The sequence below is a fragment of the Pteropus alecto genome, unplaced genomic scaffold, assembly GCF_000325575.1.
Source record: "Pteropus alecto unplaced genomic scaffold, ASM32557v1 scaffold21, whole genome shotgun sequence".
Classification (NCBI taxonomy): domain Eukaryota; kingdom Metazoa; phylum Chordata; class Mammalia; order Chiroptera; family Pteropodidae; genus Pteropus; species Pteropus alecto.
In genome coordinates, this window is record NW_006436282.1 from 29,164,161 (window position 1) to 29,185,763 (window position 21,603).

General features: G+C 52.3%; 2 long non-coding RNA genes and 1 pseudogene across 6 annotated transcripts; all 3 read left to right on the forward strand.

Annotated features, from left to right (window-relative positions):
* Window positions 1-2,597: 2,597 nt before the first annotated feature.
* Window positions 2,598-2,713, forward strand: LOC112479813 (annotated as a pseudogene).
* Window positions 2,714-3,119: 406 nt separating this feature from the next.
* LOC112479760 lies at window positions 3,120-4,660 on the forward strand. The gene is made up of 3 exons (XR_003046342.1): window positions 3,120-3,819; window positions 4,084-4,242; window positions 4,351-4,660. It is a non-coding gene; the product is annotated as an uncharacterized LOC112479760 (long non-coding RNA).
* Window positions 4,661-16,217, forward strand: LOC107195686. 5 transcript variants are annotated; one of them, XR_003046338.1, is made up of 6 exons: window positions 4,722-4,910; window positions 5,207-7,660; window positions 10,695-10,769; window positions 11,321-11,499; window positions 12,327-12,535; window positions 12,863-16,217. It is a non-coding gene; the product is annotated as an uncharacterized LOC107195686 (long non-coding RNA). The 5 variants fall into 5 exon arrangements; XR_003046340.1 differs by lacking the exon at window positions 4,722-4,910 and having other exon boundaries at window positions 4,926-7,660; window positions 12,863-14,129; window positions 14,317-16,217; XR_003046341.1 differs by lacking the exons at window positions 4,722-4,910; window positions 5,207-7,660 and adding an exon at window positions 4,661-4,713.
* Window positions 16,218-21,603: the final 5,386 nt, after the last annotated feature.

Here is a 21,603-nt window from a genome sequence, read left to right on the forward strand (position 1 = left end):
AGGATACTCTTCAGTAATGTGAAAACTAAAGTGAAAAAGGGTCTTTCAAAATGCACGTGGCACCTCGGGAGACGGTGGGGCGCCTCACGGGACAGCTGGAAAGGGGGACCGCTCTGGACTGCTGTGGGCCTTAGGGAAGATGCGGAGCATGGCGGGCAGGGTCCTCACTTGCCCTCACGCCCTTGGTCCCCTCAGCTGTCACCCTGCTTCTCTGCGTTCCCTTCCCCACATGCCACACGCGACAGGACGTCCAGGGCCTGGACTGCATCGCGAAGGAGAAAAGGGTAAACACTCCAGCATTTCTAGAAAGCCATGTGGAACCTATCAGCCTATTCCAGACCGTGCCTCTGCCCAGGCGGGAGAGCCAGGCCACCGTGTACTTTACCCCACGAGAGCCAGCTTGGGCGCCCGCCCGCCTCCACCCCTCCACACCCACAGTGTCGTCAGCGGGCTCCGATAGCGTCTGACTGATGAAACGTGACAACCGCGCGAAGCTTTGCTGGCCAAACACGGCGGAGCCGGATGGCGTCAGAGCCCAGGCTGCAGTCCCAGCCCAGGGGACAACGTCCAGCTCTCTGTTGCTGCCCTGGTTTAAAAGGAAAGCTGAAGCTGCTTCTGGCAAAGCACCTGTCCAAGGTGTCTTTCATGAGCAAGTCACCAACTCTAGCCCCAAGGGGTCTCTGTGGCCTCCCAGAAGTGTCCACTCTCCCAGAGGGACCTGAAGTCCCTGCTCTTGCCCCTTTTCCGGCTCCCAGGCAGGGCTGGAGCGTTCGGTCTGTACCCTGCCCTCGCCTGGGTTACCCTGGGTCAGGGCCACGCGGAAGCCGACATTCCTGTCCCTTAATTACATCGTAATCTCGCTGGACTATATAGGCTAGGAGCAAGGCAGGGCACGCCAAAGGGGGCACACACGCCCCAACGTGTATTTTCATCACTGCCAGAGTTAAAAAATACAGAAGACAAATTTTCACTTTCTGTGTAAACGACAAGACCAACATCAGAAAACGCAGCGCCCACAGTGCACTGAGGCTTACGCGGTTCAAGTTCGGGTGTCCGCGTTGCCGCCGGTTCTAACCACCCGGTAACAGAATTTCATAGTCTTAACACGATCTGCTGAACAGCGCGTACTAGGGTCCTCTCTGACCCAGGGACCAGCGTTCGCCGGGTTCCGAGCCCCGTGTTACGGCTCCTTACATCCATGCAACTTACGAGTCTTTCTTGAGTTTTAAGGATAGCGAACATTTGTCTCCATTTCTCTCGATTTATCCAATTACAGGAATCATATTTCAATTCAGAATTTGAGCAAGGGATGCCACGCGAAAAAGTAATTCAAGCTCACAAACAGCTCGGGTTTGAATACACTTCCGGCTGATGAAATAACGCTAACGGAACGTCACGATAAACAGTTTTAAGTTTCATCGACCTTAAAGGAGATGTTTTCATATCAAATGTCCCCTTTGTCACCGATTACTGATGTGTAAGCGCTAGGCTGGCTGGACAAGTGGGCAAGGACAATCAACCGAAGTAATAAACAGGCTTGGACATCTCCAGTCGAATGGAAATTATCCTGCAATGTGCTCATTTGTCTTTTTTTTTTTAAGGCACAGTTCTGCAGTTACATTACCGCCCCCCCGCCCCCCGCTGAAAGCCAGCCCATCTAATTTAAGGGTCTTTTTCAGCTCAGCAAATTCTGATCTGGAGAGTTGATTTGCATGGATTTTTGTACGATCCTATTTACAAACCGAATGAAAGAAAGAAAGCGTTCCAGCCCCAGAGTACATCGTGCAGCCCGGAGCGTGCCAGAGAAGACTGCGCTGTGCCGGGACACGCGTCCCCTGATTATGTGTCCTCACTGCTGCGGCCGCTCTGCCTGCTGCAGCGTCCGCGTCGGAGGGACCCGAGCTCCAGGTGGCCCACGGTCATCGGGTCCAAGAAGATGTGTCCCCAAGATCTGGGAGGGACACGGCTGTGTATCCGCTGGGATGTGAGTGTGACCAGATCTGAGGAAAGCTTCGGACTGACTGATCTGTTCCGAAATACATGTTTTTTTTTTGTTTGTTTGTTTGCGTGTTTGTTTGTGTTATTGTTGTTGCTAGGTCTGAAACCCCACATCAACCGCTGCGCGTATAAAAACCCGAAGACAAGGACTTCTGTCTTCACGTGTGCAGCTCCCTCGACAAAATGACCCCCACAGGAAGGGCCAGCAGGACGACCCCGGCTGCAGGTCCGAGGGGCCGGGGGCTTCGATCATCGCAAGAGGAGGATGAGGTGCAGAGGTGACCGAAGCCCGGGTCGTCACGGACGGTGTCCTCTGGTTGGCGACGTTATTGAACACACCGGTTTCTTTTCACTCTGCCTCTACTGTGTCCATTTGCTCCTAGCCCTAGAGGGCTGCAGGCCACAAGCACGTGACCCTGCTCTGACAGCTCGATGCTGCTTCCAGCTACCTATTTACTTGGCCTTCTATTCAGCCACTTACAAAAATGTTCCTTAAAAGTTTTAAGAGGGCGGACGTGGTTCCATAGAGCAGCGGTGAGCCCGTCTGCTTTACACGCAGAAGGTCCTGGGTTCACACCCCAGGGGACCCACGGTCCCTGGTCTACGGCCATGCCACCCTGAACAAGCCCGATGTCTGATCTTGGAAGCTAAGCAGGGTCGGGCCTGGTCAGTACTTGGATGGGAGACCACCTGGGAAGACCAGGTGCTGTAGGCATAAGCAATAATAATAAATAAATAAATTAAAAAGAGGGTGACGAAGTTATTTTGCTAGTAGAAATAAATTAATTAAAAAGAGGGTGACGAAGTTATTTTGCTAGTAGTGTGACATGTTTTCTTGATGTTTTTGTATCAATTTTCCATTAATGTGACTGTTTTGGTAGGAGCCTGCATCGAAGATGTCTAAAGTAGATTTCTAAAATACCTTACAATCTCAAGGGTCAAATTCTGGATGAAAATGTTCTTTGTTGAAATAGCTTTCCAAAGAAAACTCTTTATTTAGTAATTAGAATGATAGGTGAGCCATCGAGTCCTCAGCCACCTCAAGAAAAAAGAATCGTGATGCCGCCATCTAATCGGCTTCCAAATTATGATCACGAATTTCTTTCGACTTCTGTGACCAGGTCAGTTTGTAGGAGCAGTAGTTTATGATAAGAAAATACGCATTCCTAAATATTAGATATTCTTTATCAATACCATACATCCTAGGTAAAAGCATCAGGCATTTGGGAAACAGGCAAGATGATGTTTAAAATGATGAGATATCTTTAAACCGTCTATCTTAGTCTCAGAAATAATTCTGCAGAGACTTTGAGTGAGCTTTCACATTGAGTGAAGGACTGTGAGGTCATTTCTTACACTTTCTGTTTCTATCTTGTATACACTAACCGGATGAGGGCTGTGAGCCAGGGCTCTATCTGATGACATGGTGCCTGCCGACCTCCGGGTCTACTCTGGAGACAGCCAGGGTGTGAATGTAGCAAGACTACAAAATCACGAAGCCACGGATCAGCCAGGAGGGGAATCAAAATGGGATCTCCTAGCGAACGAACGTGTGGTCCTCCCAGAAGTTTATCGTGGCTCTGGATGCGGACTCTTTGTCCAAACAGATATACTGAGATGTTTTCAGCATGACTCAGAGCAGCTGGGCAGGGCGGGGAGCTAGCCTCTTTGTTTTCTGCCTGATTTAATGGCCTATACCTTACAACGAGCCACAGCACTGCAGAAATAACAGAACGTGGCCGCGTACTCCGAAGAGAACGAGAGGGTGTGAACGAGACAGCCACTGGGGATCCCCAGGCCACCGCGCAAGGTGCCTCCACTGTAAGCTCTAGGCCACGTCGAAAGTATGGCTGCCCTGTGCCTGCCTTTCCACCCTAGGTGGGAGGGGTGGCCCTTTTAACCAAATCGAAGAAATGATTATTTCAGTTCTTGAGAGAAAGAGACGTAAGCAGGATTTTAATTATAATTTGCCGAAAACTTATGTCTCGTAGAGATCGCACAGCCGCAGTCTCACGAGGAAACTGTGTTTAATTGCTTGACTAAGTGACAGAGTAAATAGCCTATTGGCTTTTTCTATATCTACAGAGCTGATAACATCTTACAGGCGGGGAAAGCAACCCTGACACAGGTGTGGATGTCCTTGTGTCATTACCAGGGCGGCGAGAGAACAGAACGAGATCGGAGGGCTGCAGGCAGCGCTTCGCCTCTGTCCCCTGGTCCCCTCATGGGGAGAAGCGCGGTCAAGTAGGTAGAGATGCTCTGAACAGCAGCTAAGAGCCAACACGGAATGTAAATTCAAAACAGAGTTCACGCTGAACTTTATGAAATAATACACATTTCATTTCCCTGCAGGCCACATACGAGCTGTGAGCCCACGCGCCGTCGTGGGCCGGGAGCTTGCGACAACGTGCTCCTGACGTCGCGGTGTCCGCGCCGGGCAGGGCCTTGGATCACGGTGACCGCGCCTCGCCCACGGTGACCGCGCCTCGCCCACATACCCTGCGAACGTCTTTCAGTGAGTCTTTGATTTTATTCTCACCGAAAATCCCCCTCGAACAGCACTAACGCCTGTTTCAGGCCGAGAGGTGAGCTGCGGGGGCCGCACGGCTGGTTGGCAGGACTCGCCAGTCAGGTGGCGACTCGACCATCGGACCACGCGGCCCCCAGCACCCACGGTGACCGCGCCTCGCCCACATACCCCGCGAACGTCTTTCAGTGAGTCTTTGATTTTATTCTCACCGAAAATCCCCCTCGAACAGCACTAACGCCTGTTTCAGGCCGAGAGGTGAGCTGCGGGGGCCGCACGGCTGGTTGGCAGGACTCGCCAGTCAGGTGGCGACTCGACCATCGGACCACGCGGCCCCCAGCTTCACCCACCCCCTTCGCTCACCCCTGGACACGTCTGAATTGAGGTACGTCCTTCAGTATTTGGAAAGGTCCTAGGTAATTAAATGGTTAAATTACAGAGACAAGACTGAGAAGCTGGTGTTTGCATCGTGGAGGGGGTGGGGAGGGGAGGGATGGAAACTGGTCAGGTGACTGGCTGAGGGCGTGGCCGCCCAGGATGACGAGACACAGCACGGCCCGAGTGTTTCTTGTCTAAAAGTAATGAGACGTTCACATGAGAAATTTCAGGTGGACTGTCAGGAACTGAACTGCAGTCACGTGCCTCAAACAGGCAGTAATCAAGGAAGTCCTTTGTTGACAGCATTTCAGCAGCTGGACGATACACAAGGAAGGAAAACAGGATCCCGTGGAGATATCACAAGACTTCTGACACCTTCAAGTAGCTGTCGCTCTTCCTTAAAGGGCTCTCTTTAAGGGACAGAAAAGGAGACAAAACAGAAGATTATCAAAAGCGTCTGTCGGTTTTTATCCAAAGACAGCGAAGCCAGGGACTGTGGTACAGCCAGAAGTCACGAAATGATTGCACGGCCGTGCCCGGTCCTACTAGGGCACACGATTAGCGGATCAATGAGCTGGTGTGAAAGTGTCCTGTGTGGTTGGTGCCTTTGCAAGGAAGAGTCACCTCCTTAAAAAAAAAAAAAAAGAAAGAAACCATGCCCGGGATAATAATGACAGCAGCCAGCACACCATGGGCCACGCTCCGCCCCATGTCACAGCCACTAGCGAACCTCGTCCACACCTCAGCCCTCTGAGGTAAGTCCCGTCACCAGCTCCTCGGTCTCCACAAGAAAACGCAGGTGCAGACAGCTTCAGGAACCTACTGGAACCCCACACGGGGCGGTGGGAGCGCTGGGGTTTGAGCCTCATTCGCCTGACTCTGACGGATGTGCCTTTCCCACCGTGCCGCGACGCCCCAGATAAAGTTCTAAAATCCACTGTACGTTGTACATGCAAAAGTCTGCAGAGCTCCTTGAAGAAGAAAGTCCCAAATTGCGTTGCTGGAAATAACCAGGACACTTAACCGATGCTATGGCAATGAGCGTTGAGGTTGCCTTTGAACTTTAGGAAGTATAAACTTTCCCCTTTCCTGCGGGTCACTTGCAGTGAGAGCTGCAGTTCTGGCCAGGGATTTTCGGTCACGCACACGTGTTTCTGTGGTGCACCTTCTGGAGAGAGAGCTGACGGGGCTGCCGCCTGCAGAGCACGGGAGGTGTCCCGCCACTGACTTCTCTCTGCCGCTTTCTGATCCAAGGCTGCCGCGTCGGCCGCATTCTGTTTACGTTGCTAAGTTACGGAATATTTTCCCTCGCCTCGTCCAGAAAACTGTGTTCATTGTCCTTAAAGATATAAGCTACATTCTGGAACATCTTCGAATAAGATAGAACCTAAATGTGCTGAGTGCATCTTTCTAAAATAAATTCTGGTTTTTCTTCCTCTTTCATGTATAGTTTGGAGAGAATCGTGTGACTCTGTAGTGATTTGAAAGGAAAGTTCCAGACAGATTAGAAAGTTCCAGACAGATTAAGCAGAAATATACCTGTTTAGAGTCTTTGCGAGCTACACACGCACGCACACAGACTCGCACGTGCGTGTTGGGAAGATGACTTAGAAAGGAAGAACGTTCGCACTCTGAAAGAGACGGCGAGACTGAACAGCAGACGCATCGCCCTGACTCGGCCAGCACGTCAGGATGGGCGGGAGGGCGAGAATGACCTGGGCCCTCTCTGTTAACAGACGCAAGCCACCCGCTTTCAATTCTCTTTTCAAAAATGAAAAACCTGAGAAAACTTTCCATTTATTTCTTGAAGATTCTGAATTAAAAAAAAAAATAGGTAAAACACAATTACAAGTAACAGAAGGCAAGCGGAAGCCTATATATTCAAAACGATGGTTTCTTCTTGCCCCCAAAAACCTTAACACAAAAAAATATACGAGGTCGACTTTGGAAATAAGCACACGCATTTCTATCTTTTATGAGTTTTCCACTATCGCATGCAATTAATGGCATCCGTCCTGCTTTTGAACATAACACGAATTCTCCAAATTCCTTTCCACTTTCTCCCAAACAGCGCTGGAAGCTGCCTGAGCAGCGTCTGCTCTGTCTCAGTGGTTGGTTTTAGGAAGATCCTTCTCGGTCTCAACGCCAAGGCCAAGACATAGACGGAATAACAGACGCACAGCACTGTAATGCTGGGGCTCGCCAGGCCCCGCGACAGGCCTGGCACAGACCTCACCTGCTCCCAGCTCCCGAAGCATCCAGGGGCCATGTGTATGCCCAGGTTGCCATGGAATAAAGCAAAACTTTATAAAGCTGGGATTAACGAAGATCTTTCTGGGAAGAAAGCCCATCAGTTTTGTTTATTTCTTTCCCTTTTCTCCACCTCCTTCCCTTTCTGCGAGACTGGTACGAGGATGAAAGGTGACGGCCGATCGAATTACTCCGTCTACGGACAGGAAGAGCGAGAGGAGAGCGTGCAGCCCGCGTGTGATTTCTTCTTGCACGTGTTTGTGCAGTTGCTTCTGACGCCGGGACTAGCTGTGAATCACGGCACAGATTGGAGGACTGGAGGGTCATTTGCAAATTGATGGCTACGTGTGCCCCAATCCCATCGTCTCTGAGAGGCCACTGGACTGGAGATCGCCGAGTCCCGTCCTAACGCCAGCATCTCGGCATTTGATGAAAGGCCACCACCACTCTTATCCGATTACGCATTTGTGTGTGTATTTAAATCCCAGCACCCCAAGTGGAAATTAGGTAAGAAGTTCCACGCTTGGTTCTTTTTCTCTCTAGTCGTGGCCATCTTCCAGCAATGGATGGATAACTTTGCTCTGTAATTTAGGCAGCAGAGGTTTTGCTGAGGCGGAAAAGCTGGCGATTTTTACAAACCCGCAAAGAGAATAAGTTAAGTCGATGATATCCGTGGCCTCAGGAGAGAGCAATTTTAGTCGTCCAGTCCCAGGCCTGTCTACCAGAAGCAAGGAAGGTACTGTGTCCTGAAAAGGCAGGCGAAACCGTAGCTCCATTACTCAGAAAACAAAACAAAACGAAACAAAACAGTGTATTCTTTTCCACCTCCCTTAGATGCAGCCTGAGACCGAGAAAATGTAACCTTTGGTGAAAGGCGGGATAAGACATGTAGCCTCATTCTCCTTTTAAATAACTTAAAACTTGTTTTTCTAAGCATATTTGTATTCAAGGGCTTTTCGAGTGTGGCGTTTGAAAAATAACGCAGCTCGCACCGCTGTCCACGAGGTTAAAAGACACATCAGGTGATTCCGCATTTGGTGCGGGATGTAGGTGCCGCTGAAAGCTTTTCTCAAAGTAGCCTATGGGAAAGTCCAGGAACGAGATTGTGTGTGTGTGTGTGTGTCTGTGTGTGTCTGTGTGTGTCTGTGTGTGTGTGTGTGAGAGAGAGAGAGATCGAACCTCTGTGGCCACAGAGGTAGCATGTAGATAACTTTTGGGGTACCCTGCCAGGATTTTGGGGAACTCCATTCAGACATCCCCTAGGGTTCACTGCATCTACGCCAGCCCACTGACGCTGGGTTGTGGGGTAGCTGAGGCTGTGTGACATCTCACTTGACGTCCATACACAAATGTGAGTCCGTCCACAGAAAATGAAAGCCGCTCGGCGTGGGCTTGGTTCCGACCCAGTGGGGACGAAGGATTCATGTTATTTTCCTGATATCAGTGTGAGAATCAAAGTTTGTGACCCGCCCTTTTCATGTAGCTCAGCAAACCAAACTTGACTGTGAGAAAAGGTGCCTCGGTGAGATGCTAAAGATAATTTGTTACGATGGGTTCTGAGCTAACCGGGCTCTGGAAATCTTGGTCGTACATTGTAGTTACTTAAAGCTGTGATGTCTGGTGCGGGGAGATGGACCCCTCGGCCAGCCCGCGTCCCACACCACGAGCTGCATCCCCCGCCCGCCTCCCGGCTGCACCCCCTCCCAGAGCCTGCTTCACGTGGAACAACTCTTTGTATTTAAAACAATATGCAAAGTTCGGAAAATCACAGAAGGCATGGCGACAACTCGTGTTTCTTATTTTGTTTTGTTTTTTGTTTTTACCAAACGCCACAATGTCCTGACCACGGTATTAACTCTTCAGTTATCCATTCCGTGACTTTTTAAAACACAGGCTGCAAACCTCCAGCGTCAAACTCGATGATGGCGATTTGCAAAAGCTACTTTACGGCTCTGAGGCGGAGAAGGACACCTGTGGAAAGGTGATGGGGGCAGGGCTAAGCTGCCAACGCGAGGCAGGAAGGGAGGGCGGCGAGCTCCGCAGGGCACACAGGTGCACCTGGGGTCCTTCCGGCACCCGGCCCGGACCCCACACCTGCACCGCACTCTGCTCACGTCGTCGCTGCTGGGAGGAAAGTGTGCCAGAGACAGCTGGCCGCTTCTTAGACTCGCTTATGCTTTTCGTAACCCGTGACGGGGAGAGAGTCCAGGAAACCCTCTCTAGTGACCCCGGGGGCGGCGCAGAGAGGGGTGCAGCGGCGGAGCAGGGAACAGCTGTGCCGTGCCCGGCCACGTGACTCAGCTTCGTGCAGCAGAACATGAGCTCACTTCCTCTGGGGCCCGCCAGGGCCTTCGGCCCTGCAGCGTACGCATGGAGAGGGGAGAGGCTGGGAAACACGTCCCTTGTCACCTAACTCCCCCAGCACCGGCTAGTGATGCTCCATCCCCCACACACCTCCCCCGCCCGACACGGTTCACGGCGCCACGATCCCGAGCTATTTCTTGTTCCTTGTGCAACAGGAACCTTTTAATGAATACTCTCGAAAACGGAAAACCGACTGTCAGCTTTTAATGACTTTCCAGCTCTTGCTTTGTACTTTTAATCTTAAAATAGGACTGATCTTTGTAAGGCTACCAATGTGTTCGCAGTCACCCAGATCCTTCTAGTGAGTAAATTAGTCTTCTGGAATAATAAATCGGAGGCTTTGGGAAGCGCGTTAACTCTTTAGGCTCATCCAGAGTAGCTCATTTGCTCAGGGGACTTCCATAGGGCACATGAGTCACCAGCAAAGGGTGCTCCCCGTCCTCCCCCACCAGCCCTTAGCACATGTAAGTGTTTACACATGAAAGACCCAGAAGGCAGCAAGAATCCCAGGAAGATGAAAGAACTCCAGAATTGCATTTCCGAGAAGATAGGGGGAGAATCCTCATCTGCCCCCCACCCTCCCTTTATGAAGGATCAAGCTGTCACCAAAAAATGTCGCTTTCCAGATAACTTGGGTTGGCTTGTGCAAGCCTCCAGAATACCTCTGTACATGCATTTGGATAAATATTCCTAAATCATGTGTCGGATGCCCTCCGACGTTGTGACAGTTGGTGTGTGGTATGGTGTGTAGGTGAATCTTTCCGCAGGTGTGCAGCTGGTCACACCGACCAGGCAATGCTAGGGCACACCTGTCTCTTGGGGCTGCTGGTGTGTGGGGGTAGTTTGCTGTCACACAAATGACTTGGCCTTTCTTTTGTCTTAGAGTTTGATAATTTTGAAAGCTCAGAAGTCTAAAATCTGTGAGAAGAGCTATCCTCTGTTAAGCAGCCTTTACTTGGCCATATAATTGTTTTACTGTCTCTTCTTGCTGCTATTAAGTTTTTAAACTCCCTGTGGTCACGTAAGCTCTTCTGATTTCTTCCTAGGTTTAGATTATACCTAAAATAAGAGCAAATGGCACTCAGTGAGGGGTTGAAGGACTTAGTGAAGTGAGAGATATTGCATAAACATCTGTTTGGTTTGCATCTATCTGTTTTCATCTGTCCTTCAAAAACAGGAAAATGGACTCTGAAAAGGCAAGTGGCCCTTTCTGGATGTTTCAATACTAATCTACCCTCCTCAACGAAGCAAGGTAGGCTGCTCTGAAAAACGTTCCATTCTGGATTTGTGAATCTGCAAAGATGTGTGGATGGCCAAGCTTGCGTGACTGGCCTCCTGGTGGGGAAGAACGTGACACAATATTATGAATTAAAATCACTTCCTTTTGACAGCCAAACATGGCCTATGAATAACATATACGATCAATTATTAAACATTCATCCTCTGTCTGTAGGTTTGTATACAAACCTGCATGCATTTTAAAAATTAAAACCTAAACATTAAGGAGGTAGTTTAAAGAAATACATGCTGTACATCAAACACCGAAGCTTCCTCGGGCTTGGAGATTTTCCTTTAGTTTAGGGAAGACTCATCATTCCAGTCTGAAAAGAAAAATGATCCCCTATTATGTTCAGGCAAATAAACCTAAAATATCAGATACGATTGTTCCTGCCTGTTGCACATGACACATAATGAGGTCCTGTTGAAATGAGAATGTTTACAGGAACTGCCTTTCCATCAGCGGGGAAGGACAGTAGCGTCCAAATGATGAAAATCTATTAAAACCTCTGTTTTTTGCATTAGATTGTCACTACCTGAGGGCTGCATGTGGAAGTGAAAAGCCGAGAAAAACAAGAAAATCCTGAGGCACCGGCCAATAACCCCGAGAACGAATGCTCTAATTTAGCTCTAATTTGAGTTTGAGGAGAACGGAGGTGGAATTTACGGTCCGGAACAGCGTCCGAATCGCCTCCGATCTTCAGGTGCGCTGGCCTGTCTCCTTCTGGCTCCTCACCTGCGATAACTTATCTTCACAGAATCACTCTGTCTACTGGCTGTGCCCCTGGCTGCACGGACCCAGCATCAGAGCCGGCACGGAAGCGCCGTGCTGGGGACGTGGTTCTGCTAGCCTGGCCAGTCCGGTTGGCTTCCCGATGGTCCCAGCTCATCAGTCTGAGAATAACCTCTGTATGTGGCAATGGTAAAATACTTTGAGAGGCTCTCATGGGAAGAGAACTCTTTTCCGTAAGTGTAGGTTTAGTCTTCGCTTTAAAAAAAAAAAATTCTATTTTTTGTCCATTATCTCTCGCCCCCACACCTGGTCTTTCCATTTCAAACAAACACACTCAACCACCCCCCACAATTCTCCTGCTGTCCAGAGAATTCCATAACATTCCCATCACATCGGCACATGTGGTTCCATCGAAATTATGGACCGAAGTGAAATGAAAGCCCGGGACTTAATGACTTCACCAGGGAAGAGGTTTCGAACAGGATCAAGGAGGAAACGTGGCGGGGGAAGGGGGGGGGGTGTCTGCCAAAGGCAGAAAAGGCTGGAAAGAAGAGGCGGGAAGCGGAGCCAGTCCTCCTGCCTCCGGCACGGATGTCCTCATTGCTCTTATTGTTGGACACTTGACACCATCTGCTCTTTCCATCTGACCCTAAATGAAGAGGCTGGAGACACGGCGTCGGCCGCGCGCGGCTCTGGGCTCGGGTGGGGTTTGGCTCTGTGAGTTTGGAGAAGTCACCCCACCTCTCTGGTCCTGCTTTTCCTCCCCAGTAAAACGGAACCGCCACATTTCTCTTGCAGGCTTATTTTAAACGCTAAAATGGAGAAGTCACGGGCGTGCAGCACAGTGCCTGGCACGGCAGACGCATCCACGGCAAGGTACGACGCTCCGTACACTTCGGCATAAAAGCACGTTTCAAACTCAGAGCAGAGCATCACGTTTTAAGCGGCTTTTCGAAGACGCCACAAGTCAGTTTCTGATGTTGCCAAAGAACTGGGAAGAAAAGGAGGTGAGTGGGAATTCAGAGCACCCCTCACTGCCACGCGGGTGCGCAGTAACCCACGGCTGTTTGCCTGCCTATCGGATGTGACCCAAACGGCACAATCGTAAGGGAAACGGGCCCCCCGAGATGATACTCAGAAACCCACGCACGCGCTTCCATGCAAACGAGCCCCGGTGGGAGAGAAAACGTATGTTCCTTCGAGCAATAGGTGTCACGTAAAAACGATCAGCAATTAATTATTTGTGAAATATGTCTAGGGTTACGATTTCCCCCCCCCAATGGATGACTCTTTTCATTTCATTAAATCTCACTGAAGCGTTTACATTATTTTAGGTACAGTATCCCATTCGTCTTCACGTTGGAGCGAAGAAAAGAGAAGTCTGGGTTCACGATGAGACGGCAATAATGCAGCGCATTCACTCGCCAACTAAGGTGCCTTCTAGGGCTACGGTCTTTATTAAAGGTTAAGAAAGGGGTTCTTGGGGTGCGGAGCCCTCCACTTCTCCTCTATTCCACCCCTTCGCGTCCATGTGTTACTCCTGCTTCAGTCCACATGCTTTTGAAGGCAGAACTGCTTCTCGCTCAGAGGACCACCAATGTGACAGGTGACAGACCCCAACACCCTGTCATGTTCTAATTCAGAAGTGACGTGTCCTTCTCTACCACCGTCTTGGGAGTGGGCGGTGCTGGGGATGAGCTCAGTTCTACCCTCCTCCCTGCCCCATCGGTCCACTTCTAACCTCTAGCCCCTGGGCTCCTGTCCCCCAAGGCTAGATGTCATACCGTCCCTTATCTCCCAGCATACTTCCACTCCCGGCTCTCGGGGGCCTTTTCGTTCCTCCTCCAGGTTCTGAGTTCTCTGGGCCTGAGGTCAGAACCTACAACACTGGGCAACGAGATGCCCCTGGCCCCAGCCCGGCTGAGAACGACCGTGAGCACCGGGCCTGCTCGATCTGAGGAACGGTCAGTCCAAGCCAACAACAGCGCGACCCGCTTAGCGACTTCGGTGTTTGCTATGCTTAAACAGAGTCGCTTCTCGGGTGCTGCATCTAATATGTCTCTCGAGTTATAAACTGCCTAGAAGGTGAGGGAGATTCGGTCGTAGCGCGTCTACCTTTCTCGGTCTCTTGGCTAAGTTCCGTCTGCCTCGGTTCCAGAAATCCACATATGGAAAGAGAAGTTTCACACAGAGAGGCGTTTATGTTTACATAGTGATTTATATACGACATCCTCTGAGACCCTCGTCCGTGGAAGCCAGTGCTCATCCAGAGCACGCGCTGGTACGGAGGGAAGGCCCTGTCGCAGAAGCACAGCCCTTGTCACCTTCCCTCTGCGGTTTCACGTGGAGAACAGCACCGATAAAGACACGGTCCGGGTCGTGTGTGTGCGGCTAACTGGACGCAGCCGAGGGGAGCGGGAAGCCAAGCCACCCTTGCTTGGACAACTGCTCTCCCTTTTGCGGGTGGGCCAGCGTGTCAAGGCCTCGTAGCCCGTCCCAGCCTGGGACCTGGGAGCCACCCCACGACACGCAGCCTACACGAGAGGCGGAATCCTCACCCACACGTGAGACCTCCCCATCCATCACCAAGCAGCCTGCTCGGTACACCAGGAAACGCCCACCGGGCTCAGTGCGAGTGCCTCGCAGCGGGGCGCGCTGCTGCTCGAGGCACCCGCACACCGCGGGGGCATCGCGCGTGGTCCAGCGCGGCGCCTGGCGCCCGGGCTGTGGCTCGTGTCTCCTTTAAACAGCACAAGGAGCATCTCCCGACACAGAGTAACCTTCGCAGGGGTCACTCTGAACACCGATGGATGCCAGAAGTTCAAATAGAGAAGATCTGGCCACGTCCGTGCAAGGAATTGAAAACAGCGATAATGTGCTGAGCTCCCACCCTGTGCCACTAAAGCGGGCACGTCGTTTGCAAGGCTCACGTGGTGACACAGCTGCTAACAGGCGGTGCTGGGACCGAACCGAGTCTCAGGCTGCAAAGCCCAGGCTCCGTCTCCAGGCCACACAGCAGCCAGAGTTCCGCAGGCCCGCTCGCCGACTCCACAGAGCAAACCGTGTCGTCACACTGGGGACAAGCCCCCCCCATCTAAAGCACGGTGTCTCTCAGACAGACAGTCGGCCTCCTGCCCGCAACCACGCAGGCTCCCAAAACACAGGGAGAGCGGTTATAAGATGTTTTTCTGCAATGGAGGCGAAATAACAAGAAACCCACTGCGGCCGCACTTACGAAGGGACCTTCCGATGACTGCGCATTCTCAGAATAACCCGGCGCTCCCCGTGCAACGATGGATGGAAAAGACACTGAGAAAAGGTCAATGTAAAAAGTTTTTTTTGTTTTTTTGTTTTTGCCTTATTACCCTTTCCTAGCAGAGCATGGGACTTTGAAAAATCACCATGAAATTTAAAAATTTCACCGTGAGACTGCAGTAATTTCACTCCTTGAACGATGCCCCAAGGAAGTCACCCGAACGAGAAAAATAATTTAGAAAACAGAAATATCAGGAAACCACACAAACTGGCCCAAGAGAAGAGTAGCTGAACAAACTAGAACACGCTAATTTGAAGAAATAAAATCAAATAGGTTTAAACGACAATCCCGTGATTAAAAGTACATAGAACTGCTCACGTGGAGAGGTAAGAAAACTTAGAACAACAGAAATAAATTAGAGTTATGCTGCTCTTTTGGGGAAGGTCCCCCTGCAAGCCTCACTCAGAAGCACCTGTGTGTTTTGCTCAGGTGGGGAACACAGGTGAGCCTGTGACCCTCTAAGGCCGTCAGCACAGAGCCAACACACGCCCCCAGGTCCTCCCCGCCGCCCGAGGCCCGGCTGTGCCTCGCGCGAGCACTGGCCTCCGAGTCTCCGGCTCAGCTTCCACCCAGATGGTATCTGGGTCAAGAATACGTCCAGTGCCCACTCAGCACATCTCTGTACGAAACTGTCTTCTCGTAATGATGATGTGCTGGATAAGGAATCTTGCAAAACTGATTGTTCATGCAGCCATGCAAATATTTATTCAACAAATATGTCTGGAGCATCTAGTGCAGACGGGGCAGCTTCACGCTATCACAATATGGTGAGCACACAGGAGCGCGGGGCGTAACAATAAATAAACACATTTAGTAAGAGGCCAGTGCTGGCCGGCGGTCCGAGGCAGGCAGGAACGAGCAGGGGGATCGCGGGGTGTTTAGGGCCGTGACCCTACTCTGCCTGATCCTGCCACAGCGGTGGGTACACATGGCGGGTCGCATGTTGGTCGACACCCAGACAACGCACAGCACCAAGGGCGGACCGCGACTCATTTAATCATAACTCGTTGATTGGTGCCTTGCTCATGCACCGCACCAATGCGGGGCGTTAATAAACGGGGGGCCGGAGTCGGGGGGAGGCAGAAGCGTGGGTTCATGGGCACTCTGTGCTCTGCTCGATTTTTCTGTAAAGCAAAAACTGCTCAAAAAAAAAAAAAAAGAAAAGAGAAAAAAGAAAAAACCTAAAAAAACTATGAATTAGCAGAAGAAGAGGTTCCTTCACCCGGACGCTCCCCTCTTGGACAAACACCCCCTGGCACAGAGGAGACAATGACACCAGCGAGAACTTACTTCCTGCTCTGTGGCTGGGAGCCTCGTACCCTATCTTTTCTCAGGTGGCATTTTAAACCCTTTGTTCCATTCAGTCTGTCTGTTAGTGCTCCTAAAAAAACTATGAATTAGCAGAAGAAGAGGTTCCTTCACCCGGACGCTCCCCTCTTGGACAAACACCCCCTGGCACAGAGGAGACAATGACACCAGCGAGAACTTACTTCCTGCTCTGTGGCTGGGAGCCTCGTACCCTAGCTTTTCTCAGGTGGCATTTTAAACCCTTTGTTCCATTCAGTCTGTCTGTTAGTGCTCATGTGACTGCCATGTCCACCCACAAATCTGAAACGCAGCCCAGCAGGAACGGGAAAAGCTAACATTATGATTAATGTCAGCCTTTCCATCACTGAACACCTTATTCTTTCTTTTTTCTTTCTGTTTTTTCGCTAGAGCCTTCCAGACACATATTGTGTTTTCTTTAGCTTACAAAATCAACATTTGCCCAGTTCAATTCTTAACTGAGGGTGTTTAAGATCCTGCAGCTTTTGATTCGGTAATAACAAAACTACCACTTTTTAAACAACTTCGACGAAGTATTTTAAAAGAACACTCTTCTCTGGTGAAACGGACTTCAGTGCTGTGATGTCATGTTGCACCGCACACCCTTGGCCAGGTCCTGCTGCCCACAGGACAGAGGTCCGGCTCCAGGGCCGAGGCGGGAGGCCACCTTCCAGCCTGGCACGGATGTGAGCAGCTCCACTCAGCTACCCAACTGGCAGCCCGCAGGGCGTGGACCGCGAGAACATCATGGTGCCCCCTCACCATGTGTCAGGCAATCCTGTACCCGCGACGTCACATTCGGCGACTTGACCCAACCACTGAAGAGAGCTGGTAAAACTGCATTTTGCACACAAGTGTCAGAGCCAAGTGAAGTCTAATAATAACCACACCCACCACACACATCGTCTTTCTCTCAAATTTTGGTTTTATTCTAACCCAAACTCTTGGGGATTTCTTCAGCTTCTGCGGAAGACAAGGTGGGTCTGTTTAACGGCGTCACCATGAAGTCCAAGCTCTCGGCCTTAACGTAAATAAAACAGCTTCTCTGAAACCACGAGCCCTGTTAATTTATGAGACGCTCATCGTCAGACACGCTTAGCGGCCAGGAAGCTCAGCTGCTAGTGAGCGCCAGCACCTCCTCTCGGAGAGGGACCACTACCGACGGCCACCCCACCGTGGCTCAAACGCGTCCAGGCTCAGGCACCGACAGACCCCTCAACAACGAACTCCATCTTTAGATTGCTCTCGCTGTGTGTGGAATTCTTCCCCACGCCGATCCAAACTCCGCCTCCCCCTAACTTCACACCATTCGGGGTTCCGCAGCCGGAAGAGGAAGCCCACATCCCCTTTCCTCATCGCGGGACCTCACACACTCGAGGACGGCTGTCACGGCGCTTACCAGCCGGCCCAGTGTGCCCAGTGTCCCCCGCTCCTGGCACGGCCCTAACTCTCTACCCTCGTGGTGACTCCGCAAACTCCAGCCCACTGTGGCCCCTTGAAAATGTGCCTCGACCTCCACGCTCCGCTCCCCACAGCTCCGTCCCCACGGGGCACGGCCAGACGCTCGCCTCCTAAATTTGGGACACTGCCCTTTTGTTAACGTGCTCCGCCATCCACGCCGCGCTGCTGTTGGCTCACGCCGAACGTGTAGCCAACGGAAACACCAGATCTTTTTTTCACACTTATGCAACCGGCGTGTGTTTTTTTTTTTTTCATGCCGTCCGTCACTCAACAAATCTCGCCTTCAAGAAAATTATTTCCACGCCAGAAGCTGACAATTTTCCATGAGAGAATTGGGCGACAAATAGAAGGAAACGGGGCCTTCTGACCTGCCACTGAACCTGAAATTAAAATTTTCCACGTTAACTTAAGAGTTAACTCCTAAGTCGTCCGTTTGTCGTTAAAGGCAAAACCGCCGTGCAGACGACGTGTGAGCCGAGAACCACAGCAGATGAGGTAAAATTCCACCGCGTCCCCCGTGCGCGTTCCCAGGTGTTCGTTTGGAGAGGCACAGAGGGTATTTCTGAGAGGGACTCAGATCCCGACTTAGCACCAGTTTGTAAATCAGTGGAAATAAAATCTGTAGGTGAAAAATGTTATTCTTGGAAATTATATAAATAGCTGCTTTCTTATGACACATCAGACAAGTTCTTTAATTTTCCAGGCGCCGCCCTACACGTAAGCACAGGGTGATTTTACTTAAATACTGAAAATACTCATGAGTTTTCCATAAAACTCTTCAACTGACAAAATGACTATAGAATCTCAAGAAGCCTCCGCTCCCTCTGCCCTGACCTAGCGGATTTGTTGCCATGTTTTGTAGATTATTAGTAGCCAGAGACCTAACTCACCGTTTGTAGTCACTTTCCAACGGTGAAGCGTTGCAGAATCGATTATTAAGAGCAAACGCAAGCTCAGAGCCGGAGGAACGCAGTGGATCGGCAGCCCGATGCGTCACTACACAAACGAGGACACGGGGCTCCAGCAGCCGCCTCACTCATCCAGGTAGTCTGAGCACTACCTGAGCTCAAGAAACTGCCCTCAAGCAGGTGGGAGTCAGGCCGAGAAAATACAGGTACACAAAAGAGTAACTGACCCAAACCCAACTGAGTTCAAGAAGTTCCATTTAGATGACAGTGACCTGGTCTGTGTGTGTGTGTGTGTGTGTGAGGGGTGGGGTTGTCTGGAGAAGGACAGGGAAGGTGAGAGAGGAAGCTGGGTGCCTAGATGAAGGTGGGTCCAAGGATCCATCTGTCATACATCCAGGAGGAAAGCAACCATGGGTACTGTTATGCATATAACGTGTTACATACACCTGCAGCTCCTACATAGTGCCGTGGGCTGAATGTGTTAATGCCCAGGTGCGAATGTGCGGACTGGTTCCGGATGTTTCTGATGTTGAACTTCCGACAAAGGGGGCTCTACCTAAAAGATTTAAGGAGCTAGTGACACGATCAGGTCGCCATTTTAGAACAATCCCAGGTGCACATCACCACCTGGGAGCTTTCCAGAGGTCCCTCGAGGCCCCTGCCAGAGCATCTGCAGCACGGTCTCTCGTGGGGCGTGGGGCCAGTGCCGGGATTTCCGACGGCTCCTCGGGCTACTGCAGTGTGCGGCCGAGGCCACGACCGCTGTGTGGAGCTTGTCCAGGCAGCAGCGTGGGGAGGATCTGAGACAGAGCAGGGGTGGGGGGGGGCGATGACGCCCGTTCCCAAGAGACAGGAGGGGCCGCCCCAGGAGAGTGACGACGGGGACCCGAAGGACGGCATGGACGGAGTCAGGGGAGGGACGTCCGGGGTGGCTCGGGGGCACGCGAGAACAGGAGGCTCACTGGGACAGCGGACCTTGATGAGGGTGTGGGCCCACCCATGCAGGGGGGGGGGCCCTGCGGACAGGTGCGGACGTGAGGCCGGGCGGGTGGGTCAGAGAAGGCGTTTAACCATGACCGTGGAGGGGAGAGTTGAGAATGGGGGGGGTGTGGAGCTGGGGGGCCGGAACTGGAAGTAAAGCGGCCGCGCCATGGAGAGACCGCTGGGGCCCGGGGCCCACAGCCACGTGACATGTCACCGCTGAGCGCCCGCCTACCCGCCACCCGCAGCTCGGCGTCCAGGGACTGGGCCACCGGGTGCTCCGGACTGTCCTGAGCAGATCGCACCTGTCTGGGCCTCGTTGAGCCGCTATTCCCAGACCGTGTCCTAGTTTCTAAATGAAGGACGCCACCGCGGTTAGCAGCATGGCCACCCGGCCGGCCCGTCCAGAGCTACGGGGAGCTCTGCCCTTCCTGAGCCTGGTCCCCGCGGGTGGGCCCGGCGTGGCTGCGTGAGGCCGCGGCCGCCCAGACCCACGCCGCTCCATCTGCACAAACGCGGCTGCTCCCGCTGCCGTCGGTGGGTTTTTCCACACAGTGTTAGCTCAGCCCCGCACACACCCAAGGACGCAGGGCTGGGGGCTGAGCTTCTGAGGAAGCTGCTCAAGGTCGCCCAAGGTCGGGCTGGGGGTGGGACGCAGACGGCCAGGTTTGGCTGGGGCGCACAGTCCTTTCCTCAAGAGAAAGGGTGGCTCTGGGGACTTGAGGGGCGCGGGCTGGGTGGTCTGAAGGAGCAAAGCGGAGAACAGGGAACCTTCCAGAACGGGGTTGAGCAGGGGACCCAGGGCAGAGAATGAGCAAAGGCCGCAACCTGGTCGGCCGCCCTGTGCTCTCCCGGAGCCGACGGAGGTCTCAGGTGCGGACGAGCCCGTCCTGCTGGCAAACGGAGGGATGCGGGAGCCCTGGGAGCCTGACCGCCCTGCAGACCGTCCCTGGGGAATCGAGCTTGTCCGAGTCAAGCAAAACCAGCTCACTGTAAAGCAGATCAGTTAAGAGCCAAAAAAAAAAAAAAGAAAAAAAAAGGAAAGAAAAGGAGTGTGAGCTTCAGTGACTCACCTGAAGGGAATGGCTGGGAATCAAATGTCCTCCTAGGAAATGTGCCACCACCGGGGTGACCTGGGCCGCAGGCCGGGCGGGGCGGGGCGGGGCTGCAGTGGGCCGGCCCCAGGCGGGGACCTCGGAATTCTTGGATTCCTTCGCATTTTAATTGTAACCTTTGCTTTTTGGCCCTGGGCAGCGAACAAATAATTACATAAGCCACATTCCTCCTGGCCTACCAGCTGGGGACAGGGACAGAGACGGGACAGGCTGAGGATGGCTCCCAGGGCTCCCCGTGCCTGCGGCCGTCCAGCGGGCTCCGGTCCTCCTGTCCCTCCTTCTCTTTCCCCGTGGAAAGCAGTGTAAATGGAGCTCTCCAGAAACGGGCCTCGTCCCCTAATGGCTGTGTGAAACTCCCGGGAACAGAAAACGCGCCCAGGAGGGAGGCGGCTCCCGTGACTCTCGAAGCGGAAAGTTTCGGAGAAGGTCACAGGACACGCAGGTCACGGAGCGTCCTGCCGGGTGCCACGGACAAGCCGGCCGGCCCGCAGGAGCGCGGACCCCGCACCGTTCCGCCAGCTGCAGCCCGGGCTGCGGGCTCGGCCTCATTTCCAGAGATGGTCGCTCTTCCCTGTGGGGGCCGGGGTCCCCCAAACCCCTGACCCCGGCGACCGAGCTCCTGCAGGAATCCCACCGTGAACTCCTATTTACCCAAACACGAGGTCGTGACACTGAGGTTGTCAGGGAACCACAGGGATTTTCCTCGAACAAGCAAAACACATCAAACTGGTAATAATTAAAATAGTCTCTGCCCGAAGAATGTGCAACGGGTTGCATTTTCTCCCTGACCCACGAAAGGCAAATGTCCCCCAAGAGTTAGAAAGCCAGAAGGGCCTCTTTCTCATTGCAAGTGTGTTCTAACGTGTGTGCAGGCGCCGTTTCCGAGGGAGGCGGCAGGGGCAACTCCCCAGGCCAAGAACCAGGCTTCTCGTCCCGCCGACTGTCCCTGTCACGGCCTCGCTCTTCCC